Here is a 13,311-nt window from a genome sequence, read left to right as displayed (position 1 = left end):
CATCCATCCATATCCAGCAAATTTCCTCTTTCCCTTGCCCCCTCCATCCATCCATGTCCAACAATTCTCTTCTCTCCCCTGCCCTCCTCTCCATGTCCAGCTATTTCTCTTCGCTCCCCCAGCCATCCCCTCCATCCATGTGCATCTCCTTCCTGTCTTCCCTCCCCTCCATCCATCCATCCATATCCAGCAAATGTCCTCTCTCCCCTGCCCCCTCCATCCATGTCCAGCAACTATCATCTCTCCCCTGTCCTCCCCTCCATGTCCAGTGATTTCTCTTCTCTCCCCTTGCCCTCCCCTCCCATACATGTCCAGAGATTCTCCTCTGCCCTCCCCCTATCTATGTTCAACAATTCTCCTTTGACCTCCACCCTCCCCTCCCATCCATGTCCAGTGACTTCCCCAGCTCCCCCTTTTCAGTCCCCGAGTTCTAGTTCCTTCCTCCCCATCCATGCCCATCAACTCTCCAGTCTCCCCTGCCCTCTACTCCATCCATATCTAGCAAATGTCCTCTCTCCCCTGCCACCTCCATCCATCCATCCATGTCAAGCAATTCTCCTCACTCCTCTGCCCTCCCCTCCATGTCCAGTGATTCTCTTCTGCCTCTTCCCTCCATGTCCAGCAATTCTTCTCTGCCCCTGCCCTCCCCTCCATGTCCAGTGATTTTGCCTCTCTCCGCTGCCCTCCCCTCCCATCCATGTCCAGCGATTCTCCTTTGATCCTCCCACCCTCCCATCCCATCCCATCCCACCCCATCCATGTCCAGTAACTTCCCCGGCTTCCCCTTTTCATTTCCAACCCATCCCCACCTGCCCTCCCTCAGCTCCCCAACAGCCCTCCTCACCGTTCCTTCCTGCCCCCCCCCCCCGCACGTTTAAACCCTTTATTTTCAGTTGCAGCGATGACAGTGAAGAAAACAGCACAGCGGGCTCGCCTCCAGCCTTTCCCTTTCCTCACAGACAGTGTCCCACCCTCACGGAAACAGGAAATACGTCATCATAGGAAGGCGGGACACTGTCTGTGAGGGAAGGGAAAGGCTGGAGTGGAGCCTGCTGTGCTCTTTTCTTTACTGTCATTGCTGCAACTGAAAATGAAAGGTTTAAATGCGGAGGGGGAGCAGGAAGGGACGGAGGGCTGTTGGGGAGCTGAGGGAGGGAAGTAGGGACCAGAGCTGCCTGTAGCATTGTGCCAGCCCTGCGTTTGGGGGGGCAATTCCCCCCTCGCCCCCCCCCCAAACTACACCCATGAGATAAACACAAAGGAATTCTGTTTAGAAGGAATGGATCCACAGAAGCTTAGTGGAAATTGGGTGGCAAAACCGGTAATTGGGAACCAAAGCTAGTGCTGGGCAGACTTCTACAGTCTGTACCCTGAAAATGGCAAGGACAAATCAAGGTCAGGTATACATATAAAATAGCACATGCAATGAGTTTATCTTGTTAGTGAGACTGGATGGACTGTACAGGTCTTTATCTGCTGTCATCTACTATGTATTCCCTCCTAAGTGTAATATTGAGCATATGAGTTTATATAATTAGGGAGAAAGTACCTCTTATAAAATTACTCCCATGTAAAAGTACACATGATGACATGGCATGGGTATAGGATGTTTGAGGGTATATTCTGGGCAGAACATTGACAGAACCATGATATAAACACACATTATCTAAAAAATATATGTTTACATGTTGTTCAGAGATGCCAAGTTACCCAGTTCTAGGTTGGAGATTTCAGACCAATCCTGGATTTCTGACCACCCTATCCTGGTGGGTAGTGGGACTTGCAACACTGATTTTAATGGGCAGGATCATGGACTAGAAATCTCACTTTCCTTTTGGATATAAGTTCAAAACCAGGACTAGTCAAAATGTCTGCAGCCTGGAACTGGGTATCTTGGCATCTCTTGTTCTGATCAGCTGTTAAGCACCCCTATGGAAGCTGGAACAATTGTGCTCCCTTTTTGGGCTCTTACATTATTGCTGTAGCTGATGGATAAGCTAATCCCTAACTTCTTGGCAGAAAACTCTAATTATAATTGTATCCCATTCAGCATGTGGGATGTCAAGTTCCCAGCATTGCTACTGTCATTTTAAATGTATGTCACCAGACTGCTTCATTAACTGCAGTCAGTAATCCTGTCCTACACCAGGGTTTAAGTGTCACCCAGGATTTCTAGCCTCTCAGTTCAAAACAGTTGGCTTTCCCTTATTTATTCCTTTCATATCTCATGCACTTAACTTTAGTCTGTAGCAGCAAAAGAAACTGTGAAGAAGTAGTTTAATGGTTAGGGCAGTGGGCTTTGATCCTGCCAACATGGGTTCAACTCCCAGTGCAGCTCCTTGTGACCTTGGGCAAGTCACTTAACCCTCCATTACCCCAGGTACATAAAACTTAGATTGTGCGCCCTCTAGGGACAGAGAAAGTATCTGCATCTACTGTGTACATCTAGAAAAAATGATTAGTTGTAGTAGCAGCTATAACCAGTAATAACTAGTTAAGAAAAATAATTGTTCTTCACCTCATAGCAATTTAGCAGCCCCCCCCCCCCCCAATTTTTTTTCTGCAGAGGCTGCTGGTTAACAAAAGAACAAGCTGTTGTCCATTTCTATTTTTATTTTATTTTTTGTATTTATGTATGTTGGTTTCAGCTCAGGAAAGGGAACAACAAAAATCAGCAATATAAACTCAGCCCTTCATGTTAACAGGCACCTTGTTCAATAAATTCCATTTCATCAATGGTCATGTCAGACTCAGACTTTACATTCACTTCCATGTTTTGCTGAGCTTCCTCTGGCTCCATTTGTGCCCACAGTATAGAATCAACTGGAGAGCACATCTCAGCCCTGTAGACCTCTAACCGGAGAGCACACCCTGCCCCTGTGAACCTCTAATGAGTAATTTACACTGTCCCAGGGAAGTAGCTGTATGTGAATGAGTAGCCTAATGTTTAGAGCAGCAAGGTGAGTATCAGAGAAGCCCAGTTTGAAGCCCATTGTCTCTCCTTGTGATCTTGGGGAAGTCACTTAACCCTGGGGATGGGCTGTTACTTGAAAAGAATGTCATTTGCCAATAATAGTGAACATTATCAGGAAAGAGTATGCACGTTTTTGAAAGAATGTGTACTATTTGCACGTGTGCACTATTAGGAAAGAGTGTGAATATAGTGTATTCTCTTTAAGATAGATCACTATTAATGGCATTCTTTTCAAAATGAAGAAAAGAAACGGAAAAAAAAAAGAAATGAAAATTTTCTGGCTGCCCATCCAAATTTAACCCTTAATTGCCTCAGCTACAAACCAGATTGCAAGCCCTCAAGAGACAAGAAAATACCTACTGAACCAGGATTTAACTGGCATTGAACTAGAAATGAAAAAGAAAAAAGTCATGAGCAAAATCCGTTCTCTAAATTGTTCTCCTAACTCTGTTTCTGCTGGTTCCTCAAACATACCCTTCCCCTGTTCTCAGAAGAAACTCTTACTGAGAAAACTACGGATCTTTTTCAAAATCACCCAAAGCATTAATCGTGACAGACCAGGGCACAATCTTTATTTCTTGAGTCACGAAGCAAGTGTGTGTCCTGCTAAAAGTAAAGACCTTGTAGATATCAGTATAATCATGCACAGACAGACAGACAGACTGGTAGATACCACTATTTAACTCCTAAAAATGTAAACATTATAAGTATGCAAAAGTCCATTTATATCTGGAACTTAAACTTGGCAACTTCTTGTTGGTCTCTGGTTCACTGTTGCTTTGGTGACTTCTCTCATTCAGTCTCGCAGGAGCTGAAACGAGAGACAGACACCAAAAACAACAAACAACACAAAAGAGAGAAAAAAGTCTTTGAGTCCCTGGGGTGTCCATGGTCCATGGTGTCCTCAAGTCTCCTCACGAGGTAAGATAAGTATCATTTCAGTGACGGGTCTGATGAAGGTCTTCGTTGTCCCTTGATTTGAGGTCTTGACTTCCAATTTGCAGACTTTTCCATCCTCACTCGGAAAGGTTTTAGTGAAGAGCTACAAAGGCCAATTATTACGTTGTGCTTGGCTGTCTTTCAGTAATACAACGTCATCTTCTTGTAAGTTAGGCTGACTACCCTGCCACGTATACTGATATTTCAGAGTAGGAAAGTATTCTCTCTTCCAATGTTTCCAAAAGATATCTGAGAGGTATTGGACCTGCTTCCATTGATGCTTGTAGATGTTGCTACCATTGAAATTTTATTTGTTCTGCAAGACATAGAGCTGAGGCTTAGGGCTTAACACTGCACAGTTCTGTAGAATTATTTTCACTTGAGGTCACACACCAGAAGCTTTCAAGCAATGTAACTCTGCTTTTTATTTCACAATGAGGCATACTTTTTATTACTCTGGATGCAGACCCGCACTTGTACTGAAATATGCACTGTTATCCATACATAATATGCTTTTAGAATGTCCACTAAATCTTTGTCAGTAGAATCCACTGAGTTATTACAAGATTCTTTACTCTCCCTGAGATTATTACTGTAGTGTCCAAGATTTTTCAAAGAATACTGTTCTAGGCAAAGTATAGTGTAGCTTAAACAGCCAGCATAAACCATCCCCAATCAGAAGCTTCACCACTAGAATCTCATTTCTTAAGCAAATCTTTTTTTTATTGTAGTACTCAGTATAAACAAGAAAATCCAACTTATAGTTCAGTTGCTTGTGAAAGAATTGTGGCCTTCTGCACAGAAGAGTCTGTATCTAACCGCATCAGAAGCAAGGAGATAGCCATAACCTCAGCCCAGCCAAGAGGAAAAGCTGTAACACTCAAAGGAGAATAAGGGGAAGAACTCAGAGAAAATAAATGGGGAACGACTTGGGGTAATGCCTTGGGAAGATGGTAATAAAATCTTGATGGAATTACAGTAGATTAAGAAGGGATCAGCCCCTAGAACAGCTGCTGATCACAAAAATATGCTAAGAAGACTGGGTTCGCTCACACAGCCCACAGGGGCAGAAACAAAGGGATGGTCCTAGCTCAGGGCTAACAGCTAATAGGGAAAACTCAGGAGGAGTCAATCACAGGAACTGCAAACTATAGGAAAAACAGTTCTAATACACAGTGCTATCTATTGCACAAACAATGCAATTAAATACAAATAATACTCATATCGAATATACATCACAATATACCCTGCCTCCATGAATATGGGGGCAGAACACAGAGAGATGGGGTAATACTGGATAAAACGAGGGAGACAGAGACTATGGTCTGGAGAGAATGAGATATATTAGAGAGGGGAAATAATGCTTAGAAGAGGGAGTGAGAAAGAGATAGAGAGGGGCAATGTTGGATGGGGGAAAAGAGATGGGCAGGTACAATGCTGAATGGTGTAGGGAGTGAAGGAGAGAGAGAAAGAGAGAGGCAATGCCGAATGACATGGGATGGGTTCTGTGGACAGACATAGAGGAGATGCTAGATGAGGATAAAGAGAGACAGAGAAGATACTGGATGCAGGAAAAGACAGAGAGGAGATGTTCCATGGTAGCAGGTGAGAAAGACAGAGGCAATAATTGGTGAGGGGGGGGGGGGGTGGAGACAGAGAGACAGGGCAATGCTGGATGTGGAGAGAGAAAGAGACAGACAGGGGCAATGCTGGATGATAGGGATAAGGTAAAGAGGCAGAGATGAGATACTGGATGGTGGAGGGGGAGAAAGAGACAAGAGAGGGGATGCTAGCTTTAAGGGGGAGAGATAAAAGGTGATACTGGATGATGGTGGAAGAAGGAGAGACAGAGAAGATGCTGAGTGGCAGGTGATAGACACTCAAAGGAGAATAAGGGGAAGAACTCAGAGAAAATAAATAAAAGTTAATATATATAAAGAAAAGAAAAAAAATTAAAAATAAAGTAGCACCTTTATACTGGACTAAATACATTTTTGACTAGCTTTTGGAGATCAAAACCTACTTCTTCTGGTCAGGACAGTATATTGCTGTAATAGTGTATGCTTGTTCTGACTTAAAGAAGGAGTTTTTGGCCTCTGAAAACTAGCCAAAAAATATAATGTTAGTCCAATAAGAAGGTATGACTTTATTTTCTGTTTTGGGTTTATTTGTTCAATTTTAATGTAGCAGTTGGAATATGTCAATTTTTGGCATTTACATCTGCTCTCTATAGCTTGCATAGTTCAAAGGGACGTGTCACTGTTTCTGTTTCTTTGGTTTTGCAATGTATGCAGAGTATGGCTTCTTGGGGGTTCAGTTTAATTTTTGCCTACATATTAATATTTTAAGTTTGTGATTACTAATTCTATACTTGATGATGGTCTAGCTGTGTTCATGTGTGAAAAGAGACCAGGTATTCTGTTAACATCAAGTGTCTGTGTGGGACTGATCTGTACTAAGCCAGCTTGCTAAGTTTTCCAATAGGTATATTGATGTTCTTCTGCCCACTGCAATGCTTTTTTTTATTTTTTTTTCTAGGAAAGATCTTGTGTGACCCCTATAATTTAATGATATGGAATGGTAAAATTGCTTTATAGGTCCTGAGTGATTTTGAAGGATTGTGTACAACTTCTCAGTATGCCTGGTACTGGATTTTGAATCTGGATTTAGTTCATGCCATTTTCAATTGTAGCTCAGTGAGAGTTATAGTAAGATACAGTAGGCATTTTTCTGTCTCTGGAGGGCTTACAAATCTGTGTTAAAGTGCTTCTGGAAATATACTTGTATATATTTCCAGAATACTGCAAATACTGTTCTGTTTAATATGTTGAATTATTTTGATGCATTACTTACTTTGTTCTTTTTTTGCATATAATTCCTGGAGTGTATTCAGTACACATATTATTGAGTAACTAGGGAGGCTGCTGATACAACTGTACCAGACCCACACAGTGCAGTGTTCACAAGTGCTTCACCATCCTTTTACTGTTAATATAGGTGCTGCCTCCCCCCATACTCCAAGAATGTTAACTTGCTCTGTTCTATTCCACTCTGTCCTTTACCCTGACCCTAACCTCACCCACTTTAGCCTCTCCAAACAGTTGACTCCCTATGCCCAGGTGATCTCCTCCAGTTCTAACTCATGGAGGTCACACCTACACTCAGTCAGGTACAGAAGAGTACCTGGAGAGTTGGGATGGAGCTTATCTAACCACTCTAACCACTGAATGGCTCTTCTAAGCTATAGCCTGTTGCATCTTATCTCTATGAGAGCTGTGTGAGATGCATTGCCCCCACATGCAAGCTTTAAAACCCTCCCATAAAGTTACAGAACCAACCTCCCCATTATCATTGAAAACAAAGTAGTCAATTATACATTATATCTCGCTCCAATTGCATGCAAAATTGAGGATCCACTAACAACTGACCATTAAATATCCAATATTGCTTTCCACTAACAAGGGAAATCCAGCCTTAGCAAAATTAGGGCATGACAGTGGCGTTCCTAGGGGGGCAGACACGTGGGGTGGCGCTCCGCCCCCCCGGGTGCAGCACCCCCGATGCAGCGCGGACCCCCCCAACGGGTGCACGCCGCTGGGGGGTGCCGCAGCGCGCGCCTGCTCAGAGTTCCCTGACTTCGCACGTTCGCTACAGCTCCCTCTGACCCGGAACAGGAAGTAACCTGTTCCAGGGCAGAGGGAGCTGCAGCGAGCGCGTGAAGAAGTCAGCGAACTCAGAGCAGGCGCGCGCTGCGGCACCCCCCAGCGGCGAGCACCCAGGCCGCCCCCACTGCCCCCCCTTGGTACGCCACTGGGGCATGATAAGATCACACCCTCACCGCAATATCAACATGTAGACAAGAAAACAGTGGGATCTTTCCATCAGCCACAAATATATTCTAGAATAGGAACCATGGGAGGTGGAGGAATAGGCGTAGTCTTGGACCCTTGGAGGGCATCAAGCATGGGTTGTGCAGATGTTGATGTTTTTGAGAAGAATTTAACCCTTTAATATTGTAAGATAGGAAATTTAGCCCAGCCGTCATCAAGAACAAAGAATAGTAGACCCAGGCAGAGAGTGCTGGCACGACCCAATTAAGCTTCAGGTGTCAGCAGCACTCGAACCTGAAGGCAAAAGTGCCAAGCTCAAAGCTATAAGGCACAGCTGTGTAGCAAATAAACTGTTAATTCTTTGCCTCTATAATGTTGTAGTTGCAAGCTCTTGAAACTGTCCCCTATCCCCTTCAGTTACCCATCTCCTTCCTCTGAAGACCCTGAGAACATTTATGAGAATAGGGTTCCCCTATCCAGTGAGGAGTATCAAAGGTTAGGAATGTGTTACCTGTTTTTGCTTGCCTGCATCAGAAGAGCAATAGCTGACATGCAAATTTGTCATGTCCCTCATCTGATTAAGGAAAGTGATAGAAGTGAGATACAAGAGATCTACCTGTACCAGAAACAGTTTTCAAGAGCGACAATATGGAGGAACTGAAAGAAATCTTGGTGAACCTGGGAGACGTGGTGGGGCATAATCGAACATCACCGGCGAAATAGTTCACCCGCGATCTATTTTGGCGGCAACGCAACAGCTGGTCGGAACCGTATTATCGAAAAAGATGGCCGGACTTTTTTTCGATAATACGGTTTAGCCCGGCCAAATGCCAGAGTTCGCCGGGTTTGAGATTGCCGGTTTTATTTTTCAGCGATAATGGTAAAAATGCCGGCCATCTCAAACCCGGCGAAATCCAAGGCATTTGGTCATGGGAGGAGCCAGCATTTGTAGTGCACTAGTCCCTCTGACATGCCAGGACACCAACTGGGCACCCTAGGGGGCACTTCTAAAAATGTTTAAAAAATACACAAATAGCTCCCAGGTGCATAGCTCCATTACCTTGTGTGCTGAGCCCCCCAAATTCCCCCAAACCCACTCCCCACAACTCTACACCATTACCATAGCCCTTATGGGTGAAGGGGGGCACCTACATGTGGGTACAGTGGATTTTGGGGGGGGTTTGGAGGGCTCAACACTTAGCACCAAAAGTGTAACAGGTAGGGGGTGGGGGATGGACCTGGGTCTGCCTGCCTGAAGTGCACTGCACCCATTAAAAACTGCTCCAGGGACTTGCATACTGCTGTCAGGGAGCTGGGTATGACATTTGAGGCTGGCATACAGACTGGTAAAACAAGGTTTTTATTTTTATTTTTTTAGTGTGGGAGGGGGTTGGTGACTACTGAGGGACTACAGGGAGGTCATCCCCCATTCCCTCTGGTGGTCATCTGGTCAGTTGGGGCACCTTTTTGAGGCTTGGTCGTGAAAATAAAAGGACCAAGTAAACCTGGCGAAATACTGCTTAATGCTGCTTTTTTTTCCCATTATCCACGAAAGCCGGCCATCTGGTAGCCACACCCATGCCCGCCCATGTCCCGCCTTCACTACGCCACCAACATGCCCCCTTGAACTTTCGCTGGCGCGGCAACGGGAAATCGGTGATGTTGTCATAAAAGCCGCTTTCGATTATACCGATTTTGCCGCTTTTGAGAGATCGCCGGCCATCTCCCGATTTATGTCGGAAGATCGCCGGTGATCACTTTCGAAAATAAGCCTGATACTGAGTCAAACTGACAAGCTAAAGAGTGATAAATCACCTGTACACCCCAGAGTACTGAAAGAACTCAAACATGAAATGGCTGATCTCTTGTTAGTGAACTGTAACCTGTCATTAAAATCATCTGTAGTACCTAAAATTGGAGGGTAGCCACATTGAGCCTGCAAATAGGTGGGATAATGTGGGGTACAAATGCAATAAATAATAATAATAATAATAGCCAATGTAACACAAAGGGTTCCAGTGATGATTCAGGAAATTACAGACTGGTAAGCCTGACTTCAGTGCGAGGAAAATAGTGGAAAGTATTATAAAGAATAAAATTGTGGACCACATAGACAAACATAGTTTAATTGAATAGAGTCAGCATAGGTTCAGCCATAAGTACATAAGTAAGTACGTAAGTAATGCCATACTGGGAAAAGACCAAGGGTCCACGACAGCGGCCAATCTAGGCCAAGGGCACCTGGCAAGCTTACCAAACGTACAAACATTCTATACATGTTATTCCTGGAATTGTGGATTTTTCCCTAGTCCATTTAGTAGCGGTTTATGGACTTGTCCTTTAGGAAACCGTCCAACCCCTTTTTAAACTCTGCTAAGCTAACCGCCTTCACCACTTTCTCCGGCAAGAGAGGTCTTGCCTCAACAATTTGCTTCATTTCTTTGAAGGTGTAAATAAACATGTGTATAAAGGTGAGCAGGTTAATGAAGTGTATCTAGATTTTCAGAAAGCTTTTGACAAAGTTCCTCATGAGAGATTCCTGAGAAAATGAAAGTCCTGGGAAAAGAGGCAATGTCCTTCTGTGGATTAGGAATTGGTTATTAGAAAACAGAGGGCAGGGTTAAATGGCCATTTTTCTCAATGAAGGAGGATGAATAGCGGAATATCAAGGGGTATTTACTGGGGCAAGTGCTATTTAATATATTTATAACTGATCTGGAAAATGGAATGATGAGTGAGGTGATTAAAATTGTAGATGAGTGTAACTATTCAAAGTTGCCAAAATACATGCGGATTGTAAAAAATTGCAGGAAGATCTTAGGAAACTGAAAGACTGGGCATCCAGATGGCAGATAAAATTTAATGCAGACAAATGCAAAGTGATGTATTTTGGGATGCAAAATAAAACCAATAATGTTACAATGCCTCTGTATTGCCCCATGGTGTGACCTTATCTTGAATATTGCATTCAATTCTGGTCACCGAATCTAAAAAACATATTGTAAAATTAGAAAAGGTTCAAAGAAGAATGACCAAAATGATAACGGGGATGGAACTCTTCCTATATGATGAAAGGCTAAAGGCATTAAGGCTCTTCAGTGTGCAAAAGAGACGAATAAGGGAAGATATGAACGAGGTCTATAAAATCCTGAGTGGTGTAGAACAGGTAGGAGTGAATCGATTTTTCACTCTTTCAAAAAGACCAGGGAACACTCAATGAAATTACATGGAAATACTTTTAAAACAAATAGTGGTTACTGAGAAACATGGGAAAATCACCAACCCACACAACATAGACAGATTTCCACAAGAAGACTCTATCAAGTGACAGGAGAACAGAAAACACCCCAGTACTAGGCAATAGGCAAATGCCCCCTTAAAACATTCTTAGGGAGCAGCTTTCACAATATAATGCTTAGCATTTGTTTTGCTGACCTTCTGCCATCTAAGGGGCCCACATGGTCACTCCTGACTCCTGAGAAGAAGGTACTGCAACATCATCTGGTCGTAGTGAGATTCCAGCAGCAGCAGCCAAGTTACTCTGGACTTCTGAGAGAGATTTACCGTGATAAATTTTTCCATTAATTGTGAAAGCAAGTCCAATTAGAAACAGCCAACGGTAGCAAGTTTGTTGTTACGCAGCAAAGCAGTAGACACAGTGATATCAAGATAGATTTCCACCTCTGCCTCTTCCTGCTTAAGCCCACTGTCATTATGCTGCACTGCCTGCAAGACTCTTTCCTTGTTTTTGAACTTGTGTAAACAGGAAACTATGTCTCTAGGCAGGTTACATTCCTGTGGGCCCGGAAAACTGTATGCATGATAAAACAGTAATTCTCCCTGAAGAGTTGGTAGCCCAGTTTGTGCAGGATCGCAGAACAAATCTGTTACATCACCTCTAGGCACTGTGATTCCATCACAGTCTCTGGGACCAGTGGCGTAGCAGGGGGGGGCTGCCACCCGGGGCAGGGCGGTTCGCCGTTGCATCCTCCACCTGGGTGCAGCACGATGACATCCCCCCCCCCTCGGCGCATCGACACCCCCCGACCAGCTCCCGCACCCTACCTTTAAAAATAATGTCGGAATCTGAGGCGAGGCGAGGCGCAGCCCCTCGCGCCTGCCCTGCACGTAAAAGAAATGTGGACCGTCGGGCCTTCTCTCGCTCTGTCTGTCCCGCCCTTGTGGAAATAGGAAGTTGTGTCAGCAGAGGGCGGGACAGATAGAGCGAGGGAAGGCCCAACGGTCCACATTTCTTTTACGTGCAGGGCAGGCGCGAGGCGCTGCGCCTCGCCTCGCCTCGGATTCCGATATTCTTTTTAAAGGTACGGTGTGGGAGCTGGACGGGGGGGGGGGGTGTCGATGCGCCGAGGGGGGGAGCTGGCAGGGAGCACCTCCCGCTGAGCTGACACCCGAGGCGGACCGCCCCTCCCGCCCCCCCTTGCTACGCCACTGTCTGGGACTCCCCTCCCCCAGTCTGAAATCTCAAATTATACCTTCTAGACAGGTTTTCTAGGTCTTCTAATTTTAGTACTACCTCCTCTTAAAGTTGTTCTATCTGCTCCACATTGGTTTGAAGGCCATCTGAGTCTCAATCTCATCAACCCATTGGCCAATATTGCCCATATCTTTCCATAAAGCCTCCATTACAGCCTGTAACTCAGACCGCAAAGATGTTAAGCCCGACTTGATCTTGAGGAACCATCCCCACATCTTGCTCCACAAAATGGACAGCTCTACCTCACAAGGCTCAAAGGGCCCATCCTTGCCACCACCTGTTATCACTATCTTAGCCTCATAGTGAGGGGTTGACAATGTGCCAGATTTGGTTGCATTGTTAAGGTCAGTGTGGCACTTTTTTGTAGTCATCTCACCGCCAGTGCAATGCTCTTACTTTCCACCTACCACTGGCATGATAATTGCCTCTGCAGTTAGAATATAAACATGGGTTAGTTAAAAAGACTCTGGAGTCCAGCTCCTATGTTGCCATCTATTAGGATAATGTCACTTCCTCCCTGTATGAGAAATAAAAAAATATATATTGTTGGGAGTGGTGTGGAATGGGCAGGGAATGGGCATGTTTGCATTAACATGCTACCATGATATGATTAGCTTGCACTAACTGGTTAATTCAGCGATAAGGCAAGAGCAGCACCTCCTAAATTAGAGGCACTAAGGGGGTCTTTTACAAAGCTTTGTTAGTGTTTTTATCTTGCGGTAAAAACCAGCTGGTGGTAAATGCATAGACACACCCATTATATTTCTATCAGTGTCTCAGTGTTTACCGCCAGCTGATTTTTACTGAGAGCTAAAAATGCTAGTGCAGCTTTGTAAAAGGCCTTCCCTAAGTGCTCCTGCATTAACTTTTGCAGGTATCTTGCTTTAATGACAATATTAGTGTGTAACCTACAAAAAACAAAATGTAAATGCCCTAACAAAATGCACTAGATTTGCAGGTAGATACTGAAAAAACTGTGAAGCCCTTTTACAAAGGCACGGGAGGGCTAACACTCAGGTAGCGTGCATCCAATCGGCACTACCGCTGGGATGGCACATGCACCCGGTGGTAAT

The sequence above is a fragment of the Microcaecilia unicolor genome, chromosome 6 (assembly GCF_901765095.1).
Source record: "Microcaecilia unicolor chromosome 6, aMicUni1.1, whole genome shotgun sequence".
Taxonomy (NCBI): Eukaryota; Metazoa; Chordata; class Amphibia; order Gymnophiona; family Siphonopidae; genus Microcaecilia; species Microcaecilia unicolor.
The sequence above is the reverse complement of the archived record's forward strand: the minus strand, read 5'-3'. Positions refer to the sequence as shown.